This window comes from Mercenaria mercenaria, chromosome 1, assembly GCF_021730395.1.
Source record: "Mercenaria mercenaria strain notata chromosome 1, MADL_Memer_1, whole genome shotgun sequence".
Lineage (NCBI taxonomy): Eukaryota > Metazoa > Mollusca > Bivalvia > Venerida > Veneridae > Mercenaria > Mercenaria mercenaria.
The window spans coordinates 16,864,513-16,880,751 of record NC_069361.1 but is presented as its reverse complement, the minus strand read 5'-3'; the positions used below and the strand labels follow the sequence as shown (position 1 = coordinate 16,880,751).

General features: G+C 33.7%; 1 long non-coding RNA gene across 1 annotated transcript; it reads right to left on the bottom strand.

Annotated features, from left to right (window-relative positions):
- Positions 1-1,985: 1,985 nt before the first annotated feature.
- Positions 1,986-15,192, bottom strand: LOC123545765 (uncharacterized). Its single transcript, XR_006685434.2, has 2 exons — positions 15,037-15,192; positions 1,986-3,382 (listed from the first exon to the last, which is right to left on the bottom strand). It is a non-coding gene; the product is annotated as an uncharacterized LOC123545765 (long non-coding RNA).
- Between the last annotated feature and the right edge of the window lie 1,047 nt (positions 15,193-16,239).

Here is a 16,239-nt window from a genome sequence, read left to right as displayed (position 1 = left end):
ACACAACAGTTTGATATAAATTATATTAAAAGGCCCCATGCTGATTACAATTTTTCCATTATTCTATCGACTTAGTTGATTACTGTCCTTTCAAGAAAACGAATGGCGAATGAAGTACAATACTTGCCGTGAATGTATATTGAGTTTGGAAATAAAGCAGTAATAATTCAAAATTGATCATGTACGTGAAGTATATGCACACATTGTAGGATTAACAAGAATTGTGAGGCATTCAATATTTGTAACAATGGTGACACACACAAAAGAAAAACTAAGCAGAGGTGAATGAAGACTCTTGACCTAATGTGGCTTTATTTGTGTTGGGTTGAAACGAGTATTGCTGTACTTACAACGCATGTTTTACACCTGGAGCTTGATGGACAAGATTTTCTCGTGATGTTTAAGGAGTTTTGCGCGAGATTACAATTAAATATATACAGTATATCATTGTATCAAATTTTATTGTGGAAGAAATCAGTAGTACTTTTCAAAATCAGAACGAAACGCGTTGGTATAGATTGACCTTATTTAGTTTTCTGGCAGTGCTTTCACAAAATTATTTTCATTTCAACAATTCTGCTGTATATATTTAGCCTGGAAATATGCATACAGTGTATAAATCGAAATTAAATAGTAGTTATTTGGGTATGAAATACATGGACGTCAAAGAGTACAGAGGCCTATGATACCTTGGTAACGTAACTATGTACTTTATACTCAGACTGAAATTGTTAAACCGTGATTGATAATTTCTTTTATTTTTTCCCTTTCATCCACATTATTTAATGGTATGTTGCATCATTTTAAATTAATATATCTCCAAAATGACCGGATCGTAAACTAACGGCGACTGTTACTAACGTCGTCACACACAACACTTCTCACGGGCAATGCACGGTAAAACACACGTAACTTATATGATAACGTGACGTCAGTACATTAATGTTCCGTCTGTGTGGATAACTAAACAATGTATAATTTACGACGGAAAGACTGACAATATTAGCACTAATCACCAACCAAATATGGGAAATATTCCAATGACACAGGACAAAAACCGCAAGTGTAAAAGATTATATAAAACAAATAAAAGCGTCATCGAATCAAAACCTTACAGCAGTATATGCATTGATACGTAAGCGATATGCATGCACGCATAAACAATACAGTCAGATAATAATTATGTAATAGTACTTGAACAATGATAGTAAAAACAATATTTGGATGATGCAGTTACGTAGCGTTAATGTCAATATTATGTATTTTTCTAAAAATACCAGAGTCACACTATTTCAGGAAAAAACTAAAAGTAGCATTTATGATGTAGATATAGCGTGTTGACATCGCATTTTGCATTTCACTAAAATGAGAAAAGATATTTTATGCGGCAAACATTTTGTCTCTGCGAAATTTGAGCATATTGTTTTGTTTACCTTTTGACATATTCTCTGCTTTTAAATAACATACTTCTGTTGTTCAGAGAACACTATTACGCACGCGCCTATCATCGTGATATATCCCAGAATAGATGTTCTCAAAAGAATTAACCGAAAATCAGAAGTCAGTGGCGTGGTGGTTAGCAGGTTGGACTACAACGCCAGCGGTCCGGGTTCTATTCTCGGTCGAGGCTGAAATCCCGACTAGTGTTCAGTGCTGGTTGATTTACTTACACTGGTACTCTTTCCAGTAGTATCGGCCTAGCCTGGATGCTGGGTAGGTAATATGACGCCTGACGTGGGCTTGGCAGGAAATAAGTTGTTCCCATCCATTCCAGGTGGGGATTTTCGTCGACTACCCAAGTTAAACAAGAAATTTTACCTTTTTAATCCTGCAACGTATTATATTATAACGCTGATGCACCTACATGAAATTATCATTCAAATTGAGCAGGCCTCAAATTGAAACATATGAGAAGGGTGGGTTGGGGATGTTATCTAAAGTTGTTCTCAGTAATTAGGATTCAACAAAATAAAATTCAACATGACTGTATCTAGCACCTTGCATTTATTTCTATTTTATCAATTCAATAACAATTGTCTTGTAAGTAAACTGTACAATTCTCTGACAAATAATAAGGAAGCAAACAGAGTAATAATATATCGTTTCTTTACGTTTGTCTCCATCATTCTACTTTAAATTTCAATTTATATTCATTTTGCCACTAACACATTGAATTAGATTTAGCTACAATTCAAGCAATTTGTTCTTTATGCAATGTACATAAGTTTTAATAAGCACATCAGAAATCTACTAGGTATAACTAAGAAATAAATCGCGGTTTTCAAGCGTCCGTTTTTGCATGAATTACATGTGATTTTCAGAAATGGACAAATGTATTTCATTCACAAATAGAAATTACTGTACACCAGATTTACATTATATATTTACAGTTTGTTTATTATTTTGTCCTAAGCGTTCCAATAGACCAAGCGATGATATACCTTCGAAGTTATAAATCTCTGAAATGACATAATCATCAACTAACAAAGTGTGTTATGCTACTTTCAAATGTTCGACTTCTTTGGGTTGCGTCCGGTCAAATCTATGTATCTTGTAGCTCGACTTTACATAAGCATGGCTTGTAGAGCGTTGTGAACTCTGAAACATTCCTCCCTAGGGGTAATATTTAAATTGTAAATATTAGAATTTATATATGAACGTTTCCTCGCAGTAGTGTACTTGCTGTCACTACAGTTGGTATTTCCATATAAATTTAGTATAGTTTCACATTGATCTGTTCAAACAAGCTGGCAATCAATCAAAATTGAGAACTTTTACTATGATGTTTGGATGTAGGCAATGTTCTCAAAATGTAGACAACTCTAATTTGCAAAATCATACATGTAATTTGATAATGACTAAATATAAGCTTAGGCGATATAACTTCACACGAACCTGTTTTCGAGTACAGTACCAAATGGTATTAAAAATTTGAGCACTTTTACCATGTCTGTTTTCATTTTCATGCTAATCTGAACTTTTAAGTATGAGCTAGACTCATTTGAAACAATAGCTTGGCATCTTTTCGCCTCCATAAATTGAATTGTAATTGACATTTTCATCCCACCGTTTACTCATTAATCCATTATCCAATCGTCTTCGTTGAAGTAAAATGCCTTTTACATACTCTTGATCTTTTTTGGAGTAGTTTATCCTATTAGTTACCCACACTTTGCATTGAGGATCAGCCTTGATTCCGTTGCTATAGCGACAACAGGTGGCACATTTTTCACCGTCATACAGATAGTCACCCCACAGTTCCATGCAGTTTGCACACTCATAAAGGCAGTATTTGAATCCAGTGGCGAATGTGGCATCATTTGATGTTATAGTCCAGCTTATGAAAACACAAACTGCAAATACGCAATACGCCTTTGACATTCTGAAAACAGTAATATCAAGATATCAAAACATAAAATAGATTGCATATTTTTTTCAAACTTACATTAACATTACTTCGAGATCGACAAACGACACTCGACGCGACACACGACATTGCAACGTGATACCCGATACTGCGCCGCGACGCACCACAATGCGACGATACATACAATAACTAAATATAGGAATGTCGCGTTGTCGCACTGTCATTTGTCACGCTTGTAGTACGAAATGTCGCGATAAGTATGTATTGTTGCGACGCATATCGTGCGTCGAGCTCCATTTGACACAACACTCGACACGACGAACGACAGTGTGATGTGACATATGACGCGACATTATCGCACGAATGGGATTGTCGAATGTCTTTTTACATTGTTCAGCTATCAAAAAAGCGACACATTACATTCGATGCGAGACACGATATTAGATCGCGCAAATGTCGTTCGTTGCATGTCGTGTATCGCGTTTTAAATAACTGAACAATATAACAAGACACTCGAGAATTCCATGACATTAGCGAGATAAAATACAGTGTGCCGCGACAATTTTTTCCAGATTCATGAAACGTTTACAAAAAGTAGCAAAATACGTTGTCGTCCTTTTTATTGCGTACAATTACATATGTTTCATGATATAACTATTTATACATAAAAAAGTAATATACGAAAACCAAAAAAAAAAAAATGACATATTTTCAATTAGACCTATATTGATTTCATAAAATTTAAAATTAATAACACATTTAAGAGTAATAAAGATATTAGTGCAACGTCTTATAGCAATAAATTGAATAGCATTTAGTATCCTTGATTATGAAATAACATGTATAAAAGTAAAAACGCAACATCATTTGTTTGGCAAATATTTCATTTTTGCAAATATGTGTGTGTAAATATTTGATGTAAATTGTTACACATATAAAATTGCCCAACTTTTCAAAATTCCAGTGCATTCGAAGAATAGTGATAGCTATACTGTTCACTCTGGTGTTGGTGTCGCTTTTGTTGACATCCTCACTTTGGATACATTTAGCAAGTAATTTCATATCTTAGCACCCAATGTATGTGATGGATTAAAACTTTACATAAGGCTGTTGTGTCATCTAACCCCTTGAAATAAAAAAGTTAGATAAATCTTGTCTGAATTTAATACAAATTATGGTCCTTTTTCAACCTAGAAAATTTGGTGAAAGTTTAGCGTGCACCTAAATAACAAGCTGTATTTCAGTAACTACAGGTATTTGATTAAAACTTTACATAGTGCTTCCGGTCATCCAAACCACAGGCAATAACCAAGATGAAACGTTATGTTTATATTTTGCGTTAAAAAGGATTTTACGGCAGAAAGATTTACTGTTAAAAGACACTAACGAGTGATGCCAGTCTAGCTGTGTCTCAGTAACGACTAAAGTCACACGAAATGTCCACTTATATAAGCAATTTAAAGAACTCTTTAAAAAAAAATATGGCCTTTATTTGGAAATGTGCTTGAAGTTTCGAATGCAAGTTGCTGTCATTAACAGAATTAAAATTTAATTTGTATTAAATTGTAATAGTCTGAAACACGGTTTTGTAAGTCTTGCCCAGTCATGGTCCTTGTTAAACTTGGAAGTTGCTGAATAATCGAGCGGACTGTCTTTATACAGCTTTTGTTATTAAAATTGTTACCGGCTTTTATCCATGGCCAGAACAGGCGTTTTTTCAAAAATATTTTGTTGAGGCAGTGGTACGTCACAAGACAAATTGACATTCAGATGTTATGAAATGTTGGAATCACCAGATGTATTACTGCAATATAGAAAACCTCGTATGACATAACACGTAAAAGTTTGTAATCGTGTCAACTTCACACACAAAAGTGTTTTGCAACGTAAAACACGTCAGAACTTACCAAACTTAAAATCTTGGTCAATTTATTAAACATTTAGCAGTATCAAGACTTTTACGGATATTTGGTATTCCTTACTGATGATCGAATGAAATGTAATTAATACGAGTTTCTAAGGTGGCAGTTATTTAAATAACAACACAAGCGCCATATGCTCATGTAACGAATGTCATGCTTAGATTGTCCTAAAGAATGGATGTTTATTTTTGCATTTTTACTTTTTGGGAGTATTTTCAGAGCATGAGGCTAGACATAAAATCATAAAAACCTCAAGGACGAATATTCATTAAGAAAAGCTACGTTCGAAGAAAGAACCGCCCCCCCCCCCCCCCCCCACCCCCACCCCCGCAAACAAAAACCCCATATCAGTGATTGTATGGATGTGTACATGATGAACATTACACTTAATATACATAAACAAAGCAAAATATATCGACAACGAGAAAGAAACGGAACACAAAGGAACAAAGTGGAATAGTCAGTTGCAAAAATTCACTTGGGAATTAAAAAAGTAAAATTGTAGTTTACCTTCCTCCTAATCCTTCCAATTTTTCAGAGTTGCATAACAGTGCAGAAAAAGTCGTGATTACAAAGTATGTACAATACAAAATGTTTCTGTAAATTTAGATACAAAGTAAGCCTAACAGCTATAAAGACATGTACTCAGTTCTTTTAACCAGAGCAAAATAGGCTTCTAGGGCAAAGTAAGCCTAAAAGTGAAAAAATTACCATTAACGTTTTTTTTAATGTTGAGTTGAAACTACATGGAGGATCCTCAGGTTGAAATTTAGCCTTGATCAACACTTGGGAGCCAGAGAAATCGTTTCATGCAGACGTTTTTACATAAAAATGGTTATTTTCAGAAATCCTTACAAGTATAACCATCGTTAATAACGAAGAACAAAATGTATATACTTATTCTATTATCAAACTTGTCCAAATCAAAACTGTCTTCTTTCATTAATTTAAAAACAAACAGATTTTACAGGTCCTTGATATTCTTGTTCCTATAGCATGAATAAAAGTGAGTATATGGGGACAAAGATGGGCCAATATTTACAATCTGTTGCTTCAAAATGAAGCATACTGCTGCTTACATATTTTTTGAAAATATTAGAATTTTCTAGCCCCATTTGTGGATATTTCATAACCTCCCCCTACCAAAAACGTAGCCGGTTGGGAAACCAGGCGCTACGTGTTCATATGAACATTAGTGATCCTTTTCAGGTAATGAAACACTTACAATAATAAAATGTAATTATCAGCTGTGCAGTGTCATTGTGGCATTTAATGGAGTGGACACCCCCCAGTACTGCTGTCATGTGAGATGCCGTTTAAAAGTCAGTGGTACATGAAACGCTGACCTCCAGCTTGAGCAGCGGAAACCTAAATAGGCTACATGACAACCACACCCCTGATACCGAATTGGTTAAAAATGATCTGACTAGCTGAATCAAACGGTTTGATTGCTGCCTGGGGTATATTCCAATGAAATGTTGCAAGAGTTTCACTAAAAAACCAGATGAATAAAGAAGCCGGTATAGGTGACATTGCTCATGAATATAGACTTGCTATATCAAGAGGGCACACATGTAATATTAATCTGGTCTTGGAACAATATTCATTCTATGGCATATTCCACATACACCCTTATAAAGAGATGTGAATACTCAAATACATATAAAATGACGAATCATAAATTGTTATATACTAAACATATTTCGGCAATGATTCTGTTAACTAATAACTACTTGTTAATCTAAATAATCATGAAATGTGAGTAATCTAAACCCCTTTTGAGCCTCAAAATTGTTTTCCTTTGGTATAAATAACTACCTAAGAACAAATAGTAAATTGCTGAAGAAAATATTCTGGTACATTTTATGGTTTACAACATAAAAAGAAAAGAGGGCAATTTACCAAAGCTTTTCGACAAACCTTAAGATTTTCTTATCAATTATTCTACAACAAACATGCCCCCATAGTGGTGCCTTTTTTATTATTTTGAGTAGTAGAATGCCTGTTACTCACCTGAACCTTAAATACCCAGTCTTACTATCGTGGAGATTGAAAAGAATAGTGTGAAAAGCAATATACATATAAATTATGCGTTACCTATCTAAAATTTCAAAATATTTTTCTAAAAACCCTGTAGGGGCCTCAATTTTCAAAAACAAATAGTGTGATGAGCATTTCTACTCATATTGCAACACATTTAATCTTAACCAGATACACATTTCATCAAATAATGATAAAATGAAAAAGAAATTAATTTCCCTTAAAATGGAGAAAAAACTAATTGTCCCCTTTTGGGGCCTCAAAAAATGAAAATGTATTTTTGAGCCTGGTATCCACCCTGTTTGAATAGAAGAAACAATAACAAACGTTTTGAGGTATGATACCATATAGTACTAAAAAATGCCTACGGATTTGTTAATCAGGCCTCTTTTCCCAGTTAGCCAACTGTCTAGTACAAATGTCACTAAAATAATTATCGGTTACTGATTTAAAAGCAGAAACTGTTATAATAGTAAAAAAACGATAATAGAGTATACACGACAAAACACGTGAAAAACGGTAAAGGTACAGTGTGAATGAAAAGAGTATTTTGTTGCTGCATTATTCAAGGATAAGGACGTTAAAAGAATTTTGTTGTTTATGAAGCTATTTATCTCTAAAATTGGGTTTTCTGTACTGAATATTTGAATAAAATTAAAGACTGATATAATGGAATCAAACGTTTATGAAATATTGCCATTTAGGATAAATTGTTAGAAGGGTTACAAAACTGTGAAATAGTGATAAATAGTTCAGGTTGCAGATTTGTGATTTTGGACAAGCAAGGAAGTAGTGATAAGAATTTTCTATTTCATCATATTCGCACACAGGAGAACCAAAAATAGTCTTCTCAAATAAAACCGCATGGGTACGTAAGCTTGAAGGATCTGCAGTTTGCGGTCACAAATCGTCAGCATTACTTAATAGATAAATATGCCAAATTTCGTTGTTCGAGTCTCGTTTGTATATTTTGTGCAATTATAAAAAGCATAGTCATACTTCACAATTGCGTTTATAAATGACATATCGATAGCTTCAAGTGACTTAACGCTTTCTATCATGATTTTTTTTTCCTTTTCCAAACTTTACTATTTATGTATTCTAGTTTCTAGTCGCCGTTTGAAGCAGTCGTGTGTATTTAGAGCTCACAGATATTTGTTTTTATGGATCTTTACATCACACATGGAAACAAATTTGACTGTGCAACAATGAATATATTGTGTACCTGTTTGCGTGTTTTGTTGCAGCTGCAGTGTTAAAATGGCTAGCAGCAAGAGAAAATTAGGTAGGAAATTTTAACACCAAAACATCAGTCACCTGTGAAAAAAATCGACCGCGTTCAATTATTGAGGATTAGCTGTTTCATACAAACGGGCATTAAGTTATCTAGGACCTGTTGCAATGTTATTGTAAATACTATTATAATAATCTCTGATAATTCTATCTTAGAATGGTCTTGCAATTTTAATTGTATAAATATTGTTGTTTGTGTGAATGTTTATGCAATAATGAGACCGAATGGTGCAAATTTGAATAAATTTATTTGTCCTAAAATATGCAATCAGCTCAATCAGTTTAATGAAAAGGTGATTTGTGTAACTCTTTACTGACAGTCTGCTGTACAGAAGGACTAGTTCATAGGCTAGCATTTGAGAAAGAAGAAAATAGAATTGGCACATTTTGACAGAGACATGGATCTCCGACAAGACCATCGATATGAAACATTCGATCTAAATCAGTTTAAATACAGAATTAGTGTTGCAAATCATAAAAACAGTATTGTTGGGGGATCGCAATAACGTGCACATCTCAAAATTTTAAGTGTTAAACAATGAAACCGATTTTCAAATGTATCACTGTAGATGTAATTGGTGTTTATAGACCTCAAGTTTTAACTACCAGTTTGTTGCAGACTTCTCAGACTTTCTTGAAGGATAACTTCCATATATATTATAACCTTATGCTATTGGGGGACATCAGTTTTAATATCAACGAAGACACAAATGCAGTATCAGGTTTTAAGAATTCTCTGTTTGCAATGGGTTTGGAAAAACATGTTAATTTCAATACTCACTTCGGTGGATACGACTTAATTTAATTATAACAGCGATAATCAATGGCTTAGAAGTACTGGAATGTGAGCCTGGGCCATTTGTTTTTTATCATTGCGTTAATGTAAAAAAAAGAACATGTTAATAGTAAACCAGCGACCTTTCGGAATTTGAAAGAGATTGATAAATCTGAATCCGCTAATGATATTAGTGGAAATTCAAGTTGAATGTGAAGATATACAAACTGATGTAAATGTTTCTGTAAACCTATTTGAATCAGAAATTGAAAAGGTTCTGGATAAACATCCTCCTCCTATATAGAAAAAAATTGCAGAGCAATGAGACTTCGGTTTGATAATGAAATACTGCTTATCAAGCGGTTATTCCGGAAATCAGAAAGCCTATGGAGGAAGTACTACTGAGAGGCACATCAATTTAAGGCATTTAAATCAGCACCCAACAAAGCCATTATGAAATCAATCATCAGGAAAGGACTCTGTTAGAAACAGAGTCAGTACTGTTAAATGTAATTTTAAAAAATCTGGTATCTGAACGAACTTGAACAAAATATGATAATCCTATTTTATGAAGAAAAACTTTAAACCGCAGGTGAAAGAGGTACCATGTATTAATCAATTCCAAGATCTTAATGGGAATGAAATAGGAAAGCTTATCGGTGAACTTAATACCAAATCCTCAGAGCTGGACATATTGCTCAAGAATTTTTAAATTATATTTCAAGGAATTACTACCCGTTATCACCAAATTTGTAAATCTGTCTTTGAAACAAGGACTATTTCCGTCAAAATGGAAACAGGCTATTGTTAGACATCTTCAAACCCAGTATGAATCCTTCTAAGGCGTTAAGTACGGTTGACTCCTTCCTAAGACCACATTGATATGTGTTAATTCAACGTTATCATCGCCACGTTTGTTACAGTGTAGTTTTCCCAAAGCAGCTGTTTTGATTCTTGGCTCTATCTTACTTATGCATGTTTTTCCGCCATTCATCCCTGTCTATGGGTTTGCAGATGATCTTATCGCAAACACGCGTTTTAAACCGTTACATGCAATTGAAGAATTTTAACAATGTGCAATGACGATTAACAGCTGGATGAATGTGAACACTTCAAAAGTTATGTTTGGCAGTAGAGCACAGTTGAATAAATGTTGTATCAAGTAGATTAACATTGCTGTTGATAAGATAAAATCTAATAGTAGATTACGTTAACTCGAAATGCCGTACAGCTATTGTGAACTACTTAAGGATTGGATCAGGAGTATTTGTTAATATCTAACAAAAGTTGCTACAGAAATACTTTCTTTTCACTATTTTTTCGTATTTTTTACAGGAGTGAAATAAGCAAAATCTACATATTCAAATTATGTGCGCGAAACATACTTCAAACAGTCGGAAATTTGACAGTTCTGAGCAAACCTTTACGAAGAGCATTGGTTACATATCAAGGCCAGGATCAGATTTAAATTACTTTCTTTCATGTACAACTGCTGGAAATGAACCACTGTATTTGACGGAGCTTTTATCTCCAAATTGTCCCAATTGTCCAGGTTTGAGGTCTTCTGGTACTACAGAGGGGACCTATGCTGTTCCATCCAATACAAAATAAGTCTTTTAATATTAGGAGTACAGTACTCTAGGTCTGAGACTGTGGAATGATATGACTTTAAGTGTCAGGCATCTGTCAAACATTCTATTTTAGATATTTTTATGCATTGTTTAAGGACACAACAGCTGGGGAACTATATCAGCTTTCCTTTTGTTCCTTTACTTTCATGTTAATTTGGATTTATATACTCTTATTTACGTAGTATGGATATTTTAATTGTATTTTACGATTATCAAGATTATCGTAATGACATCTTTATGTTTTCAAACGTATGTACAATGCCATTGATTTTATAGTTAAAGAAAAATAGGCGTTTCAATCAAATGAAATAATTACAGTTCCACTTATGTACACGATGTGAGCGGACCAGCACAGACCATGTCGAAGATTGATGTATTCATAACTACGTATTTCATTTATTTATATGCATTGCATTCAAATTCGACGGTGTTTGATATTTTTAGGAGTTTTACTCGATATCAGTAAATATTCTGTTTAATATGATGGATTAAATTTTACCAACCATTTTTCTGCCCAAGAAGTTATTTTTGTAGGTCTGAGTTTAAAATACTCAAAGCAGTATTTCACAACAATGAAAAGAGTAGTAGTTTATGCGAAGAGTGATATTTGCTTGGATATCTATGACTATATTATATCATTATTATGAATAAGAAAGAGTAACTGCCCGAGAACTGATTTTATGGAACACCAACAATGATGACCTTTTCAGACGATTTATAAACGGGAAGAAAGACGAAGAGAGAACCATTAAGAAACACGTCCTGAATACTGATAGATATCTATTTGAGAAAAGTCACTTATGCCAGACTGGATCGGAGGCCTTACGTATGTCACAAAATACAGCTCTGACTTGTTTGTCAGAATTAATAGCATGTGCAAATAGTGATAGATGTATGTAAGCTGGGAACAAAACCAAATTTTAAAAGAGTAAGGACATTGTTTCCCCGAAGACATTCAAAAGTTTAAAATTTTAATACAATTCCTTTAGGAAGTGATTGTAATACTAATTCTACCTCGCCAGGTGTAAAGTTGGTTAGAATATGAAACATATAGGGAGGAAAAGGAACTTGGTTTTCATCAGTTCGTGTCAGGGCAACGAAAATGTCGTTTAAGAAATTCGCCCTTCCAGTGTCCTCGGATCTTGATAGAGGTAAGTGGGCTCTTGAGAAAGATGAAAAAGGGTTAATGAAGGACTTAAGACAAGTCCACCAACTCCTAAAGTTGCGATCTTCTTGTTTCAATTTCGCGGCTAGATTTTCAACGTGTTGTTTCTTTGTCTCGCGGATCGTAGATGTGATCGTGTTTCATAGTGTTTCATAGGTTTCGAAAGCAGTGATATGATGAATCGAAGTGCGTTGCCTTTCGGTAAAATCGTTCGAGTTTCTTATAAGCAACTGAAGGTCATTTTAAAACCAAATTGATTCGTTTTCCCGTATTAGAACTTACATTTTTGATGTACTTCTGATTTTACTACACATCGTGATATTATCGTTTTACAGAGATTCCCAATCAATGTTTGAGTAGACCGTCATTTCTCTTATCTAAAATCCAAACTTAACGATAAAATCATAACTCTTTTAAAGTTGAGAAGACAATACATAAGACGATGCCGGATATCTTGTGGAATGATAGGACCACTTACTACTAGAGTGGATGAGATATTTGCTCGAGGTAAAAATGAGGTCGACGGCGGAGGCAGAACTCTGTACAATGAGTAGGCGAGTTTATACCCTGATACAAAGACAGAGCAAACAGTATTCTACGACATTTTCGCGATAAAATATTGTGTGTGACTTCGCATGTCATGTGTCGTGTCGCAGTGTTATATGTAGTGTCGAGCGTCATGTTGAGTTCCAAGGGCGTCGCACGACATTTGACGCGACACACGATACGACACACAACAATGCGATATGACGAACGACAGTGCGACAACGCTACATTCCTGTGTTTATTTTCGTATGCCGCGTCTCATTGTCCTGCGTCACGTTCTAATATCGACTGCCGTATCGAGTAATCGAGTTGCATTGTCAAGCATCCTGTCGAGTGTTGCGTGAAGTGTCGTGTGTCGTGCTCTGAGTGCGTCATACGACATTAAATATGTCACCGGATTCCGTAATATGCATTTTTATTCCTTTATATATACCTGGGCATCAGTTCTTCTTTTGTTTACCTTAAAGAACAAGAAATTTATCTGAACATACCGAATTAGTAGTCGGGCGCAAGTGAACGCATTAGTACTGGTTGTTATGTTCAAGATGTATCATACATAAAATTTGTCTTATACGTTTGTTTTTATTTTTGTCATTCAAATTAGCGTTTGCATTTCTGTTATATTTTTTGACCATTCTCTTAATTCTCTCACTATATATGTTCTCTGGGAGCGTGTTTTATTTTTTTTTACCTTCATATGTACAAAAAAAAACTATTTTACATAATTTTACTAAATTTTTAAGTGCTATACTGATGGTGGAAACCATAAGAAACATAATCATTTTAGTAAGGCTTTACAGTAATTTATCGGCAATTGTGAGGGTTTAGAGCAATTTACAGCCATTTCCATAAGGTATCCTTAGCTTTTAAGTTATATTCTGTCCAACAATTTTGCTGTTGTGGCACTGTCATAAATTAATTGATTTTGAAATGAATGACCCAGTATCTGCAAAATATTACAATTGATGAGCATACCGGTAATGGGAAGGAAACGGTTTAAAACATTTGCTTTTCGTCAAGTTTATTACACGTATATTGATATAATATCTATCTAAATGTCCTTGTAAATGACATTCATTCTTTTGATATACACGTACAAGACATACATGTATATTTCTGTGACTTGTAAAAATGGGTTGATGTCCAAAACCAAATAGAATTATACCATTGAATCATTTTATGTCTGTTGTCTCTAAACATTATAATACCAAAAATCATGGACTGTTTTGCAAGTATGTCTATTTTCAAAACTACAGAATTTGAAATTGTAAAGATATTTGCAAATTATTAATTTATGTGTTAAAAATTTGCTAAATGTACATAAAAGTGACGGGGAAAAAAAGAATATTTATAGAACATACAAGAAAAAATACATTTCTGTGAGAGAAGTATTATGTCGGACGCATTCAACTACGTAAATAAAAACAAGACAACAAACACAATTTCGATTTTCTATGAAATACATTTCTGTTTTATTTCTCATGTTCAGTTCCATTGCAAGCCCTAAATATAAACATGTCCCGTTATTACAGTCTCCCTTCCGAGAATTGCCGTTGCACGCTCAACATTTTATGTATCTCTTAAAAAACAATGTCAAATAACTGCTCCCGAAATAAATTTGTCCTTTCAACTTTTCCAACTTTCATATCTATCTCTACATCTTCGTTTTCTATTAGTTTTTAGGTTGTTTTTTTTTTTTTTTTTTTTTTTCTTTTTTTTTTGACAATACAAATGCCCCAATTGCGGTTCTCAATAATAAAATTGCTTGCGATGTTATAGAAATAAAGTAATTTCACCAACCTTGCTTGCAATATTTCATTTCATTTAAATAATTCATTGTTATCAAATTTGTAAGGAAAATACCTGTACGAAATATAAATGGTTATTTTTCTGCGAGAAGTTTTAACAAAAACTGAATGGCCACAAGCAACTATCAGCCTAACAGAAGGCCTTATTATAATTATTTTGCTTTTAGTAGTAATAATTATAATAGTAGTAGCAGTTGTTGTTGTTGTTGTTGTTGTTGTTGTTCTAGTCGTAGCAAGAGCAGAGGTAGTACTAGCACATTCATAGTAGCAGTAGTATTTATGTATATTTATTTGTTTCTATGGTATCCATATATACAATTTTTCATTCAGTTTATCTAATCCGATATTGCATATCAATCAACATTTCAAAATAATATCAATTACTTATGATTCCCTTTTTCAAATTATTTGATACGTACTTTATAAAGTTAATATCTTTACTACGAAAAAAACAACAACAACAATATAATACAACAATATAATACTTACATTTATCTATACGATTCCTTAAAAATTCTAACTCCACTATCTGTCAAAATTCTTACTCCACTATGGTGATGTTGCTGTTATGACTGAAACCTGACCTATCACATTACATCGTTATATTCATCCGCTTCTCCCACCTGAATTACTTTGATTGTATTAGGATTGGTATAATTGGAAAATTCTTGTTGACAACGTGTGTCTCTAAAATTCTTGGAATGTCGTAGTGGCGTGCTTACCTTATATCGAAGATATCAGATTGAAGCTTCTATCGTTGAATTCTTCTAGGACTAACGCCGATGGACACGTTTAAGAGTTTCGCGGGCGATTATTTGACCTGCTGAGAATACAAGTATTTTATTTTTATTTAATTAATCTTTTAATTGATGTAACAACTTGTAATTCGGATCTAAAATAGGCATGGCTATTTGTAACATTACTGTGAAAACTCTAAATATATGAAAATGTATAGGAATTATCATTTTTAATTTACATCCACCCAAATAATGGTTCCAACTTTTAAGTTTGGGCTGGTAACATGGTAGTATACTTTCATGGTCTAATGAAGTCTCAATCAATATAATGTTCTTTTTGCCAGCTTTGAGTATTGTTGATGCTGATCGTTTAGGAAAACCCTCTTCGATGATTTTTAGCAATTTTATATTCTTCCAGTACAGAGTAAAATGAAAGTGAAAGTGGGTATTTCCGGATGACTGCCTTAACAATATAAGTCTTTTTTAAATATATGACCTGACAATGACTTCAACCCTATATTTCTTTCTAGTTTTCGATTGCGTATAGATAGACCATTATGGTAACAAGTGATGGATTAGAAATGTTTTCAAGCGGTTTGGTATGACATTACGAAAGCTGGGAAGGGACTCCTTAACGTTAGCGTCTTATTTCTTACTTCTTACTTTTTTCTCTTTGTACCTCTTTCTTGTCACTTGATTTTAATAGTAAATTCAGAAAACATCATTTCGTGTTTGCCTTGATTGTGATTGAAGATTACTGCTATAGAGGCATTAAGTAAATTATTGCATTATTGACTGTAGTTCTTGATAAAATAGTAAGAGAGATGCTGAATGAACCATATCAACCTGTGAAATATGAATAAATTGTCTCTTGATTGTACGAGTCGAGAATGTGCCTAGAATTCCAGTCGAGAGTGTGTCAAGAATACGAGTCGAGATTAAGCGTAGAACATTT